This window comes from Podarcis muralis, chromosome 10 (assembly GCF_964188315.1).
Source record: "Podarcis muralis chromosome 10, rPodMur119.hap1.1, whole genome shotgun sequence".
NCBI classification, from domain to species: domain Eukaryota; kingdom Metazoa; phylum Chordata; class Lepidosauria; order Squamata; family Lacertidae; genus Podarcis; species Podarcis muralis.
The window spans coordinates 54,729,838-54,745,166 of NC_135664.1; the positions used below are offsets into that span (position 1 = coordinate 54,729,838).

Below are 15,329 nucleotides of genomic sequence, written 5' to 3' on the forward strand. Positions count from 1 at the left end.
ATGATCATTGACTATGTGAGTGTTTGGATTCACCTCGATTTTAAGATGATGGTTCCCTTTCAGGATACCCCCCCCCTCCAAAGAAAGGAAAATTCCAACAAATGAGCAGGAATTCCTCTGGCTAGGAACTGGAACATTTCTAGCACCTTATAAAGTAATGTTTGGCTGAGGCTGGCTATTAAAGAAGCTGCTTAGAAACACCAGTATTGTCCCATGAAGTTTGCATCATTCTGCTCCATAAATGAAAACAACAACAACCTGGATTTTGTTCCCTTTTTTTTTTAAAAAGGAGGAGGAATCCCAAGAGGCTGATTACCCAGAGGACTTCCACCCTTCCTGCTTTGTTATATCGTGTATACACAGAGGCGTGCACTGCATACTCCTCTCTTGGCTGCTACAAAACTATTGCTTGGCGAGAAACCAGCTGAACATCTGCAAAGGAGAGGGAGGGTCTGCCCTCCTCTTCTCTTCCAGAACAACTTTAGCGCTTATACCTTAGTACGAGCTTCGTATCCCCCTAACGCAGAAGCCACACCCTGGGCCTACGCAACCATCCTGTTATGCTCATCCTCACCACCCACAATTCCTGCCCAGCTGAAAGCCTTTTCAAGATATCAGAATGTAATTGCAACCATTTCACTTATTAAGGCTGGGTGTTTAGTCTTTATCCATCCTGCTGAACATGTAACAAAGCCTTGTCTTCAACTCTGACTCCTCACTCACCATATCAAGTCCGCTGCCAAGTCATATTACCCTCTCTTTACAAAAATATGAACACTCTCGGCAAAAAACCAAGTTCACACCCTGATCGCCTCTCACCTGGACTAGAATAGCCTCCTCTTCCATTGTCTCACCTCAACCCAGCGTTCTGTTTACCCTATTCCATTTCCAGCTCCATCCTCTGTTAACTCCTGTATGTTGAATTTGAAATGGTATACAGCTCAGGGCATGGAACTTTGCAAAGCGCCATCATCACATGTTAATGGTATTAAGTATTCCTCCTGCCATATGCATTTACTTCTTCGTCAGAAATTGCATTCATGTGCCAATCTGATTAACGGACTAGATTTTCTTAATTGGATGGTACCATTTGGATAATAACATCACAGCTTACCTATTTTGTGTGTCCCGCTAAACACTACTAAACATGAACACAACATTCTGATTACTCTCCCTCCCCCCCAAAAGGAAAATAAAGAAAGGGAAAGGAAAGCAAAGCAAAGCAAAGCAAAACCACTTTAAGTGGGTTGTGAGTGTCTAATCCTTTTCACTGCCCATTGGTTTCTGTACCCCCAAATTATGCTCCTAATTGCCAACCCACACCTCCACCTTGGGTTTTTAGACATCTGCTTACTCTAAACAAAAATAACAGTCTTTGTCAGGGGTTTGCTAGAAGCATGCAATGTGTCTTTGTATGTTAAATGTTTTGTTAGGTCCTTAGAAATGTCTTTCAAGTTAGCTCAAAACCGCAACTGGTGCCCTTTCCACCTCTCTTGGCACTCATTATTTCCCCTTAAGCCAAACTCCAGACTGGCTTTGCGTGTAGACTACAAATGTTTGCAACAGCTTATGGCACTTTTGCCCCATCAGGCAAACCTATCAGGGAAAGACAGACACCTTGGATGAAAATGAAAAAAGGATCTCTCTTTTTTAAAAAATATAACAACACAACAATATCACAGGCATGTGTTATTGTGATACATTAAGGATAATCAGCAGATTTTAAATGGTTTTCTTTTTAAGAGATGTGTTCTTTTCCCTTTAAATTTTAATCTTAATTGTTAGTTGGGTGCCTCTTGCAGAGTTCAAAGGCTACTCAACAAGTCAGTTACAACTAACACCTGAACTCTCGCCAGGCCTCCGGGATTTGATCTAGCAGCTCAATTTTTGCAAAGCTTGTCCTAATTGCAAACATTATTGCTTAGGGAGTGTAACCAACAGCTGCATCTGCACAGGCACCCTGTAGCTCCCAGCAACATCCCTCAACTGCTAGCCAGGGCCAGGGGAGTAGGGAACAGGCCACTATTCATGTCCTTACTGACCACAGCTGCCAAGTGACACCTGAAAAAGGACAAGGTGGTGTTTGCCCTGTGCGGACGATGCACATAAATAATTACAACAGGCTGCTCAAACAGACATGCGCAGGTGGGTGCACCTGCACTGGTCAAAACGGAGGCACTGGCTGGGAATTTCAATGTCCACTATGTTGTTGGTGCTTGCTAAACAATAACTTTAGATGATACCACCAGAAAGAAAAAGAAGAGAGGATGCTGCTGCACAAAACCAGAAGTGGATGAGCCCTAATAGAATCAACTTCCCTCCTAAAGAGGTGCTATGGACCTGCCAGCACTCTCTTATTCCAACATGCTATCAGGCTGATGTAATCATTGCTATATGCAAGCCTATTCATCCTCAGTCCTGGCAGAGGAGCAGCGCAATTATCGCTCTTGCCTGAGCTGCTTGCAGTAATGCAGTTTGTCAGCCAAGATTGTAGGAAGGAAATGGGGAGGTTAACTCTGATGATTTCATGGCTTTGTAAATGCAGTTCATTAAAAAGGCACACAACTGAGAAGATAAGGAATATACGCCTAAGCCAGGCCAATGCTTCATCTGGCCCAGAGCTATCAATCCTAACTAACCTTGGCTTCAGACATGATTTAGTTGCAAGAAAGCATGATCTCATGGAACTCACCAAATCTTTGACAGATGGAGGGCTGGTTCACAGACATGTATGCTCCAGTTGCCCCTATTTACCAGAGGCAGTCACAACATCCTGGATCTTGTACCTGGTAAATCTGTCCCCATTTTTGCCTTTGGAGGGGCATGTTAAAATTCTGTTAGTTGAGCTAGATTGATCATTCCTTAGAGGTCCAGCTCCTGAAGAGAAATCTTGGACCCAGATCCACCTTATCCCTAGTGTGCATACCTGCAGATACATGCACATCTATGCTAAGGCACCATGTAGTGCACAGCCTGCGATTTCACATGGCAACAAAGATCATCTTGAACTGTTAAAGGTAAAGGGACCCCTGACCATTAGATCCAGTCGTGGCTGACTCTGGGGTTGCGGCGCTCATCTCGTTTTATTGGCCAAGGGAGCCGGCGTACAGCTTCCGGGTCATGTGGCCAGCATGACTAAGCCGCTTCTGGCGAACCAGAGCAGTGCACGGAAACACCGTTTACCTTCCCACCGGAGTGGTACCTATTTATCTACTTGCACTTTGACATGCTTTCAAACTGCTAGGTTGGCAGGAGCAGGGGCCGAGCAACAGGAGCTCACCCCATCGCAGGGATTCGAACCACCGACCTTTTGATCGGCAAGTCCTAGGCTCTGTGGTTTAACCCACAGCGCCACCCGTGAACTATTAAAGGTAAAGGTAAAGGTACCCCTGCCTGTACGGGCCAGTCTTGACAGACTCTAGGGTTGTGCGCCCATCTCACTCAAGAGGCCGGGGGCCAGCGCTGTCCGGAGACACTTCCGGGTCACGTGGCCAGCGTGACATCGCTGCTCTGGCGAGCCAGAGCCGCACACGGAAACGCCGTTTACCTTCCCGCTAGTAAGCGGTCCCTATTTATCTACTTGCACCCGGAGGTGCTTTCGAACTGCTAGGTTGGCAGGCGCTGGGACCGAGCAACGGGAGCGCACCCCGCCGCGGGGATTCGAACCGCTGACCTTTCGATCGACTAGCCCTAGGCGCTGAGGCTTTTACCCACAGCGCCACCCGCGTCCCTCCGTGAACTATTAGGCAAAGGCAATTATGCTTTCCTATTACAGTCGTACCTTGGTTGTCAAATGGAATCCGTTCCGGAAGTCCATTCCACTTCTGAAAATGTTTGAAAACCAAGGTGCAGCTTTCGGTTGGCTGCAGGAGCTTCCTGCACTCAGTCAGAAGCTGTGAAAGCCATGTTGGACGTTCGGGTTCCAAAGAACATTCACAAACCGGAACACTCACTTCCATGTTTGAAGTTCAGGAGCCAAAACGTTCGAGTTGCAAGGCGTTCAAGAACCAAGGTACGACTGTATATGTCAGGGGTCAGCAAACTTTTTCAGCAGGGGGCTGGTCCACTGTCCCTCAGACCTTGTGGGAGGCCGGACTATATTTTTTTGGGGGGAATGAATGAATTCCTATGCCCCACAAATAACCCAGAGATGCATTTTAAATAAAAGGACACATTCTACTCATGTAAAAACATGCTGATTCCCGGGCCATCCACGGGCCAGATTTAGAAGGCGATTGGGCCGGATCCGGCCCCTGGGCCTTAGTTTGCCTACCCATGGTATATGTCTCTAACCAAAAGAACAGGCACTGTCATAGCTTATCACTTGAAGAGTAAATAAACCATTCATCATGATGGGAACTAGCCTAGCCTCCCCCTCTTTTCTCCTCTGGTGTGACTGTGATGAGGTGATCAGGAGCCTTTGCTTCCCATTTTGATTAACCTCAGTTTAGTGATACATCGGAGCCCTAAACTGTGATGAAATCCTCACTACTGTTTGCTGAAACAAGCCAGCTTCATCAATGACATATTGAAGTTGACTTGTTTCAAACAAACCATAGTTAAGATTATCCACATTTTGGGGAGCTCTTACAAATGTGAGAAGCTGCAGTCAAACAAAAAGGAAGCAAACCTTTTGAACTGCTCCTCTCAGCCATGCTGGAAGTGGAGAAGGAGGGGGGGGGATGTGCAGGCCTGGGGAAGGGAGGCTGGCTGGGCTTGTTCCCATTGCGATAAACCATGGTTGAATCATGACTTATGAACACAGTCATAGGAGCTGCCTATGTTTCCTGCTCCCTCAATTAGATTCTGGGTTTGGAAGGATTAATGCTCCATCTTCCAAAAGTAGCCCACTTAGAATTACCCACGTGTGAGTGCTCTAGGACCTAGAGCATTCCCAGCATGAACTACAGTACAGATTCAAAGCTCAGCCTGGCCAGATATTCACTTGCTTTTTGTTTTTCCACCGCCTCATCCCCATTTTCTCTTGTTGTGGGCCTCTTTCCTCACACCCACTCTCCTCCTGTCATGTGAGCAGAGTTTCCAGCATGGTTGGCCGGTAGCCAATGCACAAGAGAGAAGAAATCATTCGGGAAAAGCAATTTTCTGCTCCTTTCCATCACATAAACGTCACCCCCTCCCCTCTCCCCAGCTTGCAAGACTACTGCAGAGCAAGAACTTTTACAGCTGTTTGGATAGCCTGGAAATCTCTTGCTCCAAGCAAAGCAGCAGTGAGCTCAGCCCTTCAGTGTCTGGTGAACAAAGCAACATGTTCGCTGCATCACCACTTCCTTTTCTCAGGCCTATCCAATCAGTCCCAAGTCATTCCCCCACAATGGCGCCCAAATCTTATGCATCTGTTCACATCAACCCCACTCCTGCCTTCTGCACCCACAAGTAGAGATGGCACAACGTTCCACTGTGGCCACATTTCACCTTACTGGACCTCAGCAGAATCTGCGCACCTTCCAGGAATCTTCCACACTACGACCCTGACTGTCCTTATTCCAAGACCAAGCTGCATGAGGAACAGTCACTTGTGAATCAAGTCGCCCATTGATACAACTGCAGCTGAACAGGATTTCCTGGGACTGTGCCATCGCAGTGGCTGAAAGACTGCAATCACTGGAGTTGCCATCAGAAAGTTGCATCTATTGTCTATGAAGATCTCCGTTGGCATGATATTGTTCACCATTATCAGGACACATATCACATGAACCATCTTCCCCGCTCCAGAAGCTCTTCCACAGAAAATAAACAGCCTATGCACTGAGCACCACACATATCTCCAAATCAATCCTATCGCTTAAATTCACAAATACATTTGCAGAGGAGTCAACTGCAGCTGGTTCCACTTCACTCTCTTATAATTTCTAAGCTGCAACCAAGCTATCAATATTCAGACTTGAAAAGCCTAAATTGGCTATTTATAATGTTGGAGTGTGTGTGTGTGTGTGTGTGTGCGCGCGCGCGCACATGGAGGAAAAGTTGTCATTTTCATTCCTTTCCAATAGGAAAAGTTCATTGCTAGTGGCTGAAGTGGTTGTCTACATGCGTTTTGGCAAGCTCCCACATGCTGGGTGGGTGAGGCTTCGGAGAGGCGGAAATTCAGCTCCTAAAGTAAATCGATGGGGAGAGATGTAGCGTGTGCAAGGAAAAATTCCATTCAGAGGAGTAATAGTCTAACACACAATTTCCTCCTACCTTAGCGCTCTTTGGAACTGGTTGCTCCTCTTAGATTCTGATCAGTCAGTGGAAATCCAGGCAACAGGAGATGGAACATTTTTCACTCAAGTGAGTATACACAGGGAACTTAATCAGGAAATACTTGTTTTTCTTGCTATGAGATTGATCTTCACACCTGTATCTTGGTCTGAAGCTGAAATGGGGGAAGGCTGCTATCTAATATTGTTGTTTTTGAAAATCTAAAGAGATAAACAACTACCTGAGGTTTAGAAGACATCTGAAGGCAGCCCTGTTTAGGGAAGTTTTTAAGGAATGATGTTTTAATGTATTTTTAATCTCTCTTGGGAGCTGCCCAGAGTGGCCGGGGAGGCCCAGCCAGATAGGCGGGGTACAAATGATATATTATTATTATATTATTATTATTATTACAAAGCACAAAACTGTACTCCACTACACCAGAGAAGGAGGAACGTGGAAGGGCCATGACTCAGTGGTAGAAATTCATTTCGTTTAAAATCACGACATGTCTAAGCTTGGCACCCAAAGACAACAGAACAACACAGGTGCCAAATGAATGTTACTGAGGAAGGAATTCTGCAACAGGTGGGGAACCACCAATGAGAAAGAGTCCTACTTCTGAGTAAACATGCACAAGCTTCTGCTGTGAGGCTGCAATTCTGTGAACACTTACTTGGGAACAACTCACAAAGTAATGTAACACACTACAAAACTTCTGTCCAATCCAATTACAGGAGATACAAATAGATAAAATGAGTGCCAATATAGGTGCAGGAATATGCCAGCTTTCAGACCTGTACAGCACAATCCAATTTGTATTTCCTCAGAAGTATGCTTAATTGTATTTGATGGAGCTTACATCTATTTCATAATGCAGTCTTTGAAACTGAAAATTGCATACTTTTGCAGTCACCTAAGGAAGTCTATTAAAGTCTTTATAAATAATAAAATTATCTCCCTTCCTTTGAAACCAGCACAGAAATGGAATACAATGTATGTATCTTCTGTATGTTTTTGTCATCAATAGCCAAAGGTTTTAAACAAAAGCTCAAGTAATAAACACAAATTAGTAAATAAGCAATAAGGGTTGGCAGGTCCTGAAAATGTAGCCGGTTCCACGCCAACTTGCAATTGTGTTACTCCATCAGTTGCTAAATTCCTTGGCGGTTCAAGGAAAGCAGCCACAAAGTTTTACTAGGACAATAAAAACAAAACCCGTCCCAAGCACACTCAGTAACCCTCACACAGCAAAAGAGCCACATGGACTTACCGCAGGAGTATAAACAAAGATTTGTTAACCTGTCATTGGCCAGTACTAAAGTGTAGCACTTTTTTGTGGTTTATCACCCTGGCACAGAAACTTTCAAGGTATATCTATAGCGCACTAGAGACTTAAACTGGTTCAAAGAGTCAATTTGCCTCCCAAGGGAACCCTGGGAACTGGAATTCTGTTGATCTCTAACAGAAAGTTTCAGCATGCTCACCAAATAAGAACCAGGATTCTTGGGGAGGGAAAAGGAGACAGTACAACAGTATCCACCACCATTCCATCCTGTAAATCAGGGGTGAGGCATCTCAGTCCCAGGGGCCAAATGCAGCTTCCAGGCCTCTATCTGGCCCTTGGGAATCTCTACAGGCCGTCTGAAGGCCAGACCACCCGCTGGCCCTGCTCTGCACCTGCAAATGCTTTGGGGATTGGCTGGAGCGCATCCTGAAAGTATGATGATGCCTTTTGCTTTAAAGTTAATTTTCTCTTACTTACAGAGATTGCACATTGAACCAAAACTAAAACTTGTTAGGTATTTTGCACTAATACTGACTGGAAAAAATCACTGCCCTCTCCATTTTTTTCTTAGCAAAGTGGTCTAGATGTCACACTGGAAAAAGCCAAAACGCCATCCACAAATTGGCAGAGAGGAATTGCTACATCGCCGCAAGCAGCTGGGTCTTGCCCAGGGCAGTGTGCTCCTTCAACGGACCTTGCCAAACAAGGGAACAGGCAACCATGAATAAAAGCTTTGGTCTCTGAAAAATACAGTGCCAGATCTTAGGCCACGAAGGAAGCATCACAGAAGGTTTGTTCAATCAATCGCTTCCACGGGGCACTTTCTGCAACAGATTGCAAGGGAGGCAAGGTGCAGTGAGGGTTTGGCTACCATAATCAGTTCACTCCTTTTGTTGTAGATGCCTCCACAGTTTATATGTGAATGGGAAAGACATATTAATAAAAGGAGCATGGCTCTGCCCAGTCATATCTTCTTTAACTCTTAACACCCAGATGAATGCCACAAAAAAAGTACAGGGAATGGTTTAAGCGTCTGTGATGCAATTAAAGAAAAACAGATTTTATCCAGGTAAGTGCCTAGACAGGAGACAGTCCTTCCTCACCATGGAGTTTCTAACACAAGCAATGCCAATGTGATGTCTTCCAGATGCTGTTAGACTTCAACTACCAACATCCCCAACCAGCATGGCCAAAGGTAGAAATATATAGAGGACAAGATTCATGGGAGCTGCAGCCCCACAACATCTGGAGAATGTAATAGCGGCCCCCCTCCTGCTGCAAAAGCATTGCAGCAAACTAGTGATGCTACCTAAAAGAATGTTTCTGACTATCCATTGCACCACATAAAATAAAGGCTCAACGATGGCTGGAAGCACACCCAACTTTATCCTGGCACCTGTCTTCCCTAGGCCTACTAATATGTGGGCAGTTTCACCAGGGTTACAAGCAAGGAGTTGATGCTGGACCAACACATCAGCGTCAAAAGCATGACGACAGCAACTCTCCTGGGTTCTTAATCCACCCAAGCCAATGCAAGGACAAGGCAGCTAGTTAATGGCCATCATTTAAAGGGCACAATTAGCTGGGAAGCTAATGGGCTTACCAACCACAACCAAATCCCAAGTGCCACGGAAAATATTTCATAGTATATGCCCCATGTTGAAACAACTATTGAAGATTATTCAGAACGCACACACAGAGGAGTTTCTTCTTTTTCCTTCAATTTGTACAGCACATGGATATTTAAAAAAGTAATAGTAACTAAGTTCAGTCACACCCATCAATTATCTAGTGCCACCAATGAGAAGCAATGTTCATTTCCAGCTTGCCAAAAAGCACCAAGCATGTATGTTAAGATTAAGGGAATATGATATTGTGTTGACTTTGGATTGAAGTTTATACTATGAGAAGGATGAAAATCAGCCACTACTACAGCCCTCAGCTCCAAGAGACCCCCTGCCCCACCCCAAAACAAAATTATTACTACTTTCCCTCTCTATAATTTGGGCAGAAAAAAATGTGTCTGTCTCAGTTGTTCCACTTTGGAATCTGGTGCTGGAAATTTAAAGCTTCTCAAAAAAATATGGAACATTTCATAGCTACATCCAAGACGAAGCTCTGTTGTGATGCAAGCACCACCGTCGCAATTTTCTAGACAATGGAAATGTGCCATTTGCTACTATATACATGCGTAATTTTTTTTTTTAATTTTTTTTTGAGTGGGTAAAATACTTTACAGCCATACAATCCCACTCCCCTCTATGGTAGTCAATTGATCCCATACTGTGGTTGGATCTAAAGGCCACAGATTACTCTACTCTAAACACCGAGTCACTTGGGGGCAGAAGATCCAAGGTATGCCTCCATGGTAAAAAATAAATTGTATAATTTATTTTAAAAATGAACAAAATGATATTTTGCTGCCCTTTAAAACAATACTGTACAAAACCTGCTTGAGGCAGGTCACCTCACATTGTCCAATGGTAGGAATGGCCATGGATTAACTTGGAGACTAAACAATCCATTTGTGTAAAATTAGAGCATTGTCCACTGAACTACAGCAAGTTCTGGTGTCGTCCTTAGAAGAAATGTGTATTTTTTGGGGGGGGGGGGGGATGGAGGGGAAGAGATTGGATGGATGGGCCCTACGCCAGGAAGTTAAAATGGCATTGTACAAACTGTTCATCAATCCCAGGGTGTAACTTTGCTTTCCAAGTGAATTGAGAAATTTGGGGGTTATTACACAACCATTCCGTTTTTTAAAACCTAGTGAATTACACTTGAGGTTTTTTCCTGCAGTCCCCCCATTATTTTTTTACAATCTTTTTTTAAAAAAACAAGTTATCCCTATTTTTTATAGCAGGCTTGTGAAGACCTTCGCCAAGCCTCTCTCTTTTTAACAAGATGAACGGAGAGAAGATGGATTATTTCCATGCAAGGATTTACTCATCACTTCAGTTTACCTTCCATCGAAAGAGAAAAAAACCTTACAGAACAGTGTGATATGAAACATCTAATTGGACTCAATTCTCTAAATAGGGTTTAAAAGTTAATAAAACTAAAGCACACTGCAGTAAGATTGAACAGACCTGGAATCAGCTAGGATGAACCTTTTATCTGCTGCTCCTGAAAACGGAAAGGCAAACTCAGCAGCTTTTATGCCAGAAAGTTTTATCTGCATTCCTAAGAGCACCGAAAATGTAGCCGAAAAGGGAGGAGGGTTTCCCCACGCCCAACTGGTGTGACCCACACAATTCCTCTTAGCCAAGCCTGTGGATTTGGTAAGGAGACTTTCCCTTCTTTGATGGGGGCGGGGGGGGGGTAATCCAACAAGATTCTGTGGCATTTTGAAACCCGTGCTTTTGAGGTAGCCATTTCCATGACGATTCACAGCTTTTCGCAATAAGTCACCCTTTCTCCACTGTGGAAACGTCTCCCGCCTTCAAGCGAGTCAGAATACCGCCAGGTCTCCATAAATCCCAATGGATAACCCTGCAGATCACTTCCAAACGATCCCGCCACTAGGAATTCACGCGCAGATTTCCAGAGGGCAACCCGACCCGCTCTCCTCCTTTTCGATCCTCCTCTTCTAAGCCAAAAGCTTAGAGACCATTAGTCAACTACGGGCAGCAGCGGTGCAGTTAGGCACTACTTTTTTTAAAAAAAACCCTCTGGATTTAAGGATCTTCGCAAAAAGGGGTGTTCTTCGGATGCTCACATGCATTTCTTCACGTACTGTACTGTAGTTCCCCATGCGGTCCGCCAGCCCAGCTGCGGAGAGTGGGGAGCAGTGCCTTCCTGCTGAAGGGGGCTCCTGCCCCACACCACCGTCCTGCCCGCCCACCACCACACCAACTAACCACGGGGTGTCACCTCCCCCCCCCCCGCAAGCCAAAAGCGACCCGGTCATTTTGCACAAGCAGATCCCCTCCCCCCACCGCGCAAACCTTGAAGGGATCCCAAGACAGAGCCTTCCCCTACCCCCCTCCCACCACAAGCTGCAGGATTTGGCACATGAAGCCAGACCCCCCCCCCTAAAAAAAGAAACCCCCCCCCCCGCCTACCTACCTTGCTCAATGGCAGTAGCCGGCCTGTCCCCCCATCTGCCTTCTGTTCTCATCTTGGGAAACTCCAGCCTGGCGACTCCAGCAGCAGCAGCAACAGCAGCAGCGACCGAAGCAGCCTCTGCTTGCATAGTTCCCTTTGCTCTGCTCTGCTCGCCCCCGCCGTAGTTCCTCCCTTTTGTTAACAGAGCCCCCTCACGGATTTTTAAAGGATTTCCCTCTCTCTTTGCAACCCCGTCTGCTCCATTAGAAAGGATCAGCTTCTTCCACGGCGAAATCTTCCCAAGTTTCCCTTTCCCTCCTCTTGCTGTCGCTGCTGCAATTCTCTCCCCCCCCCTCAAAAAAAACCCATCAGCTGCTTTTCTCCCCGCCCCCCATCCCGACCGCTTCTTTTCCTGACTTTATGGCGGTCTCTCTCTTCCTTCCCCCTCCAAATCCTAATACCACCTCCTTTCTTTTTCCCCTCCCCCTCTTTTCTTTTCTCCTCCTCCTGTGTCTTTCTTCCCACCCTTCCCTAGCCTGACCCATCCTGACTCTTTCCCAGTGAGCTAATCTGCAGCTGGCTGAAGAGCAGGCCGCATTGCCATGGCAACCCAAAATACTCGAGGATTTACGGGGTGGGGAGGGCCGCAAACAGGACCTGCTGGGGGACAACATTTGGGGGTCAGGGTGTGGTGGGGAACTACGGAAGGGGGCTATCCGTTTCAGTTCCTCCACTTCTGCCATAAAAAAAATCATAAAAAACCAATTTATTACTATTATTATCACGTTTCAAGTGCATCCCAAGCCAAAGCTGCTTTGCAAAGTTGCTCAGAGGACTTTTATCAAAATTAATGTTTCCCCTGCTGCTAAAGATCCATGCTGGAGAACACTTATTCTCAGATTATTTACCTTGAAAATGATGTAGCCACATATATAGCCGTAAACACACACACACACACACACACACACACACACACACACAGCCATAAGAGGAGTGAAATAATTCATTTCTTCAGGAACTGTTTATGTATGGCATAAGGACTGTGGCTCCACAGAAATGGAAGCATGCCCAGATTTCTTGGGGTGGGGGTGGGGAGATGAGGGGCAACGCGCCCTGGAGATATTGGGGAATTGCGCTGGTGGTTTACTGGGAAGAGATCTTAAAAGTGGTGCACTCTTGATATATTCCAGGTCCCTTCCTGGATAAACATATCAGATTGCCATTTGCCAAGCTGTAATTCATCACAAGGTACATATAACCATTTGGAAAGCTGGTGGTGATATCCTGCCAAGCAGCGAGACGGCATCCCCATATTTTTGATTAGGTGAATACAGGCAGTTAGAAAACACTACAATTAATGTGGTTCCGTTACAAAATGCGTTAAGTGGTTTTCTCACTGTCTCTGGCGGCACAGACACCATGCATTTAAAACACATTTGCCACCCATCCCGCAAAGAATCCTGGGAACTATAGCTAGTAAAAGCGGTTTGGGATTGTAGCTCTGTGCAGGATAAACTTCAGTTCTAAGGATTGGGGGGGGGGGGCTTTAAATACACAGCACCTCATCTCTCTCGCATACTCCATCTCTCTGGTTATAATTTCCACTAGGGTATTCATCTATAAAATCATTTACATGCCACCTTTGGGGTCATAGCCTACCGTACAATGTCATAAAAACTAACATTGCAATGGGCAGCCATGTTGGCCTAACCTGGGGATAGAGCAGATGCAAAAGGTCCCAGGTGTCTGCAGGTAGGGCTGAGAGAAACTCCTGCTTGAAACAACCACTGCCAGCCCGTGTCAACAATACTAAGTTCAATGGGCCAATGACAGCTTCCTAGGTTCCTATTGCAGTCAAGAAGGTTTGGGGGTGGGGAAGTGTCTTGTTGTACCTTGAAGTCTTAAATTTATTATGCCACAACCTTTCAGAAAATGAAATTATTCAAGAACCAGTAGGGTAACTTTTCACCTCCAAGTGCCCTTTGTTGCCAACCTGAACAACTGAACTTCAGAAGGGATTGGCACTGACCTAAAACCCCCACATATATACCAAGCTGACAAAATGGCAAGATAATGTGTAAGTTGACCACCCACCCTTTGTCCTCTGCCCTCTTCCCCTACCTTTGGATATCATATTGTTTTACATTTTTCATTGAACGCAACCAAAAGACTTTATAATCTGAGAGAGAGAGAGAGAGAGATTGCACATTCTTTGTAGTTCATAGAAATCTTTTAATACAAATTATTTCAAAAAAATAAAAAGGGAGACTCCAATATGAAAGTGCCAAATTACAGCTTATCAGTAAATTCAATCCTGAAACCTGTGGCTTGAATTGTACTGTTTCCTGCCTCATTGATTAAATTGAATTAATTAAACAATTAACTAATTTTAGCAATGTTAAAGGCATCGGGCTCTTCTGCATTTCTTCTGCATTCCTCCCTTCCCTAAATCAAGGCTTCTGGCATGGAAACAATTGGCTAGGAGTGACGCTGTCCTACTGATCTTCACAAACTGAAGATAAAGCACCAGTGCTGTTACTATACTTCTGCTGGGGCTTAATGACATATCAAACCCTACATAAGGTTCTATGATCGCCATCTACTGGAACTAGTCACAACTCCAGGATACTGTACAGTACTTCTATTCAATACAGGGTGCTTTCAGCCTATCACTCTTCTGCAGGAGAGATTCTAGCTTATAATAGAACTTTAGGCTTATGCCATTAAAGTAGTTTAATGGGCTTTGTCGCCCTTGCACAGCTGTGGGGAGCCTTTGACCCTCCAGTCGTTGCTGAACACACTCCCGTCATCCCTGATAGGGGAACACCAGACCTCAGCGCAACCTGAAATCGGCTTTGCACCTGGCAGAATCTAACACCATCCTATACATGTCTACTCAGAAGTGACTTGGAAGTATTTAAGTCAATGTAAGTGGGAACAGGATTTCAGCCTAAGACTGCATTTTGTTTTAAGAATGTTGGAAACTGCAAGCTTTGGGGTTTAACATCATGCCTGTTTTGATCTCACTCTCCTATGTATTTGTCTTCGCCATGGCTAAATTATTCCTGGTTAAATGTGTTCAGGATTGCAACTGAAATCTCTGAGTAGGGAAGGAATATATATATATTGTCTCCAAACACACAAGCACATAGGCATTGCACAATGCACAGTGTGCCATTGTAAACACAGCTGCTGGGTATTTTCTACCCCACTGATAACCAGTGGTAAGATTATTCTACTTTTCTAGCATACTTCAAAATAAAACCTTCCTGGTTTTTCAATCAGTGGAGGACAGAAGTATTACAGAGGAAAGGCAGAACAGAGCTTTCAATAACAGTGTGTAACAGTTGGGGGTGGGGCCAGGGTCAATGGCTGGGGGGCAGAAGGGCAATTTGGATCCTGGGCCTCAAACAGACCCTCAAATTTAGACACTTCTTAACTTTTTTGGCATTTGATTAGTTCTGCAACTTGTTTTTATGTAAAGGTAAAAGGATTCGAACCGCCAACTTTCTGATTGGCAAGCCCTAGGCTCTGTGGTTCAGACCACAGCACCACCTGCATCCCTTTGTTTTTATGTGTAGCAGATCAAACTGGGGTATCCTCTCAATCCGGAGCTACAAATTTAAGCAAATAAGAGATGTGATTTGCTAAAAGAGAACTTTTTTGTTAACTGATGCAGGTTATCATATGCTTAATATCAACTTTGACATTGCAGGAAAGCAAGATTTTCCCTTAACAAGTAATGTATTTCAACAGAAAAAGGCGAGAAAAGCATTTGGTTATTTTTTAATTATTA

At 44.9% G+C, this 15,329-nt stretch overlaps 1 protein-coding gene across 4 annotated transcripts in view; it reads right to left on the reverse strand.

The window, feature by feature from the left end:
- The window catches only part of DENND2A (DENN domain containing 2A), a 69,528-nt gene extending 57,610 nt beyond the window's left edge, over nt 1–11,918 (reverse strand). For 2 of the 4 annotated variants that reach the window (XM_077935057.1, XM_077935058.1), the window contains exon 1: nt 11,551–11,917. The gene's annotated coding sequence lies outside the window, so the exon portion shown is untranslated. Of the gene's footprint in view, nt 1–11,550 lie in introns of all 4 variants that reach the window. The other 2 variants (XM_077935056.1, XM_077935059.1) reach the window with 2 other exon arrangements.
- Between the last annotated feature and the right edge of the window lie 3,411 nt (nt 11,919–15,329).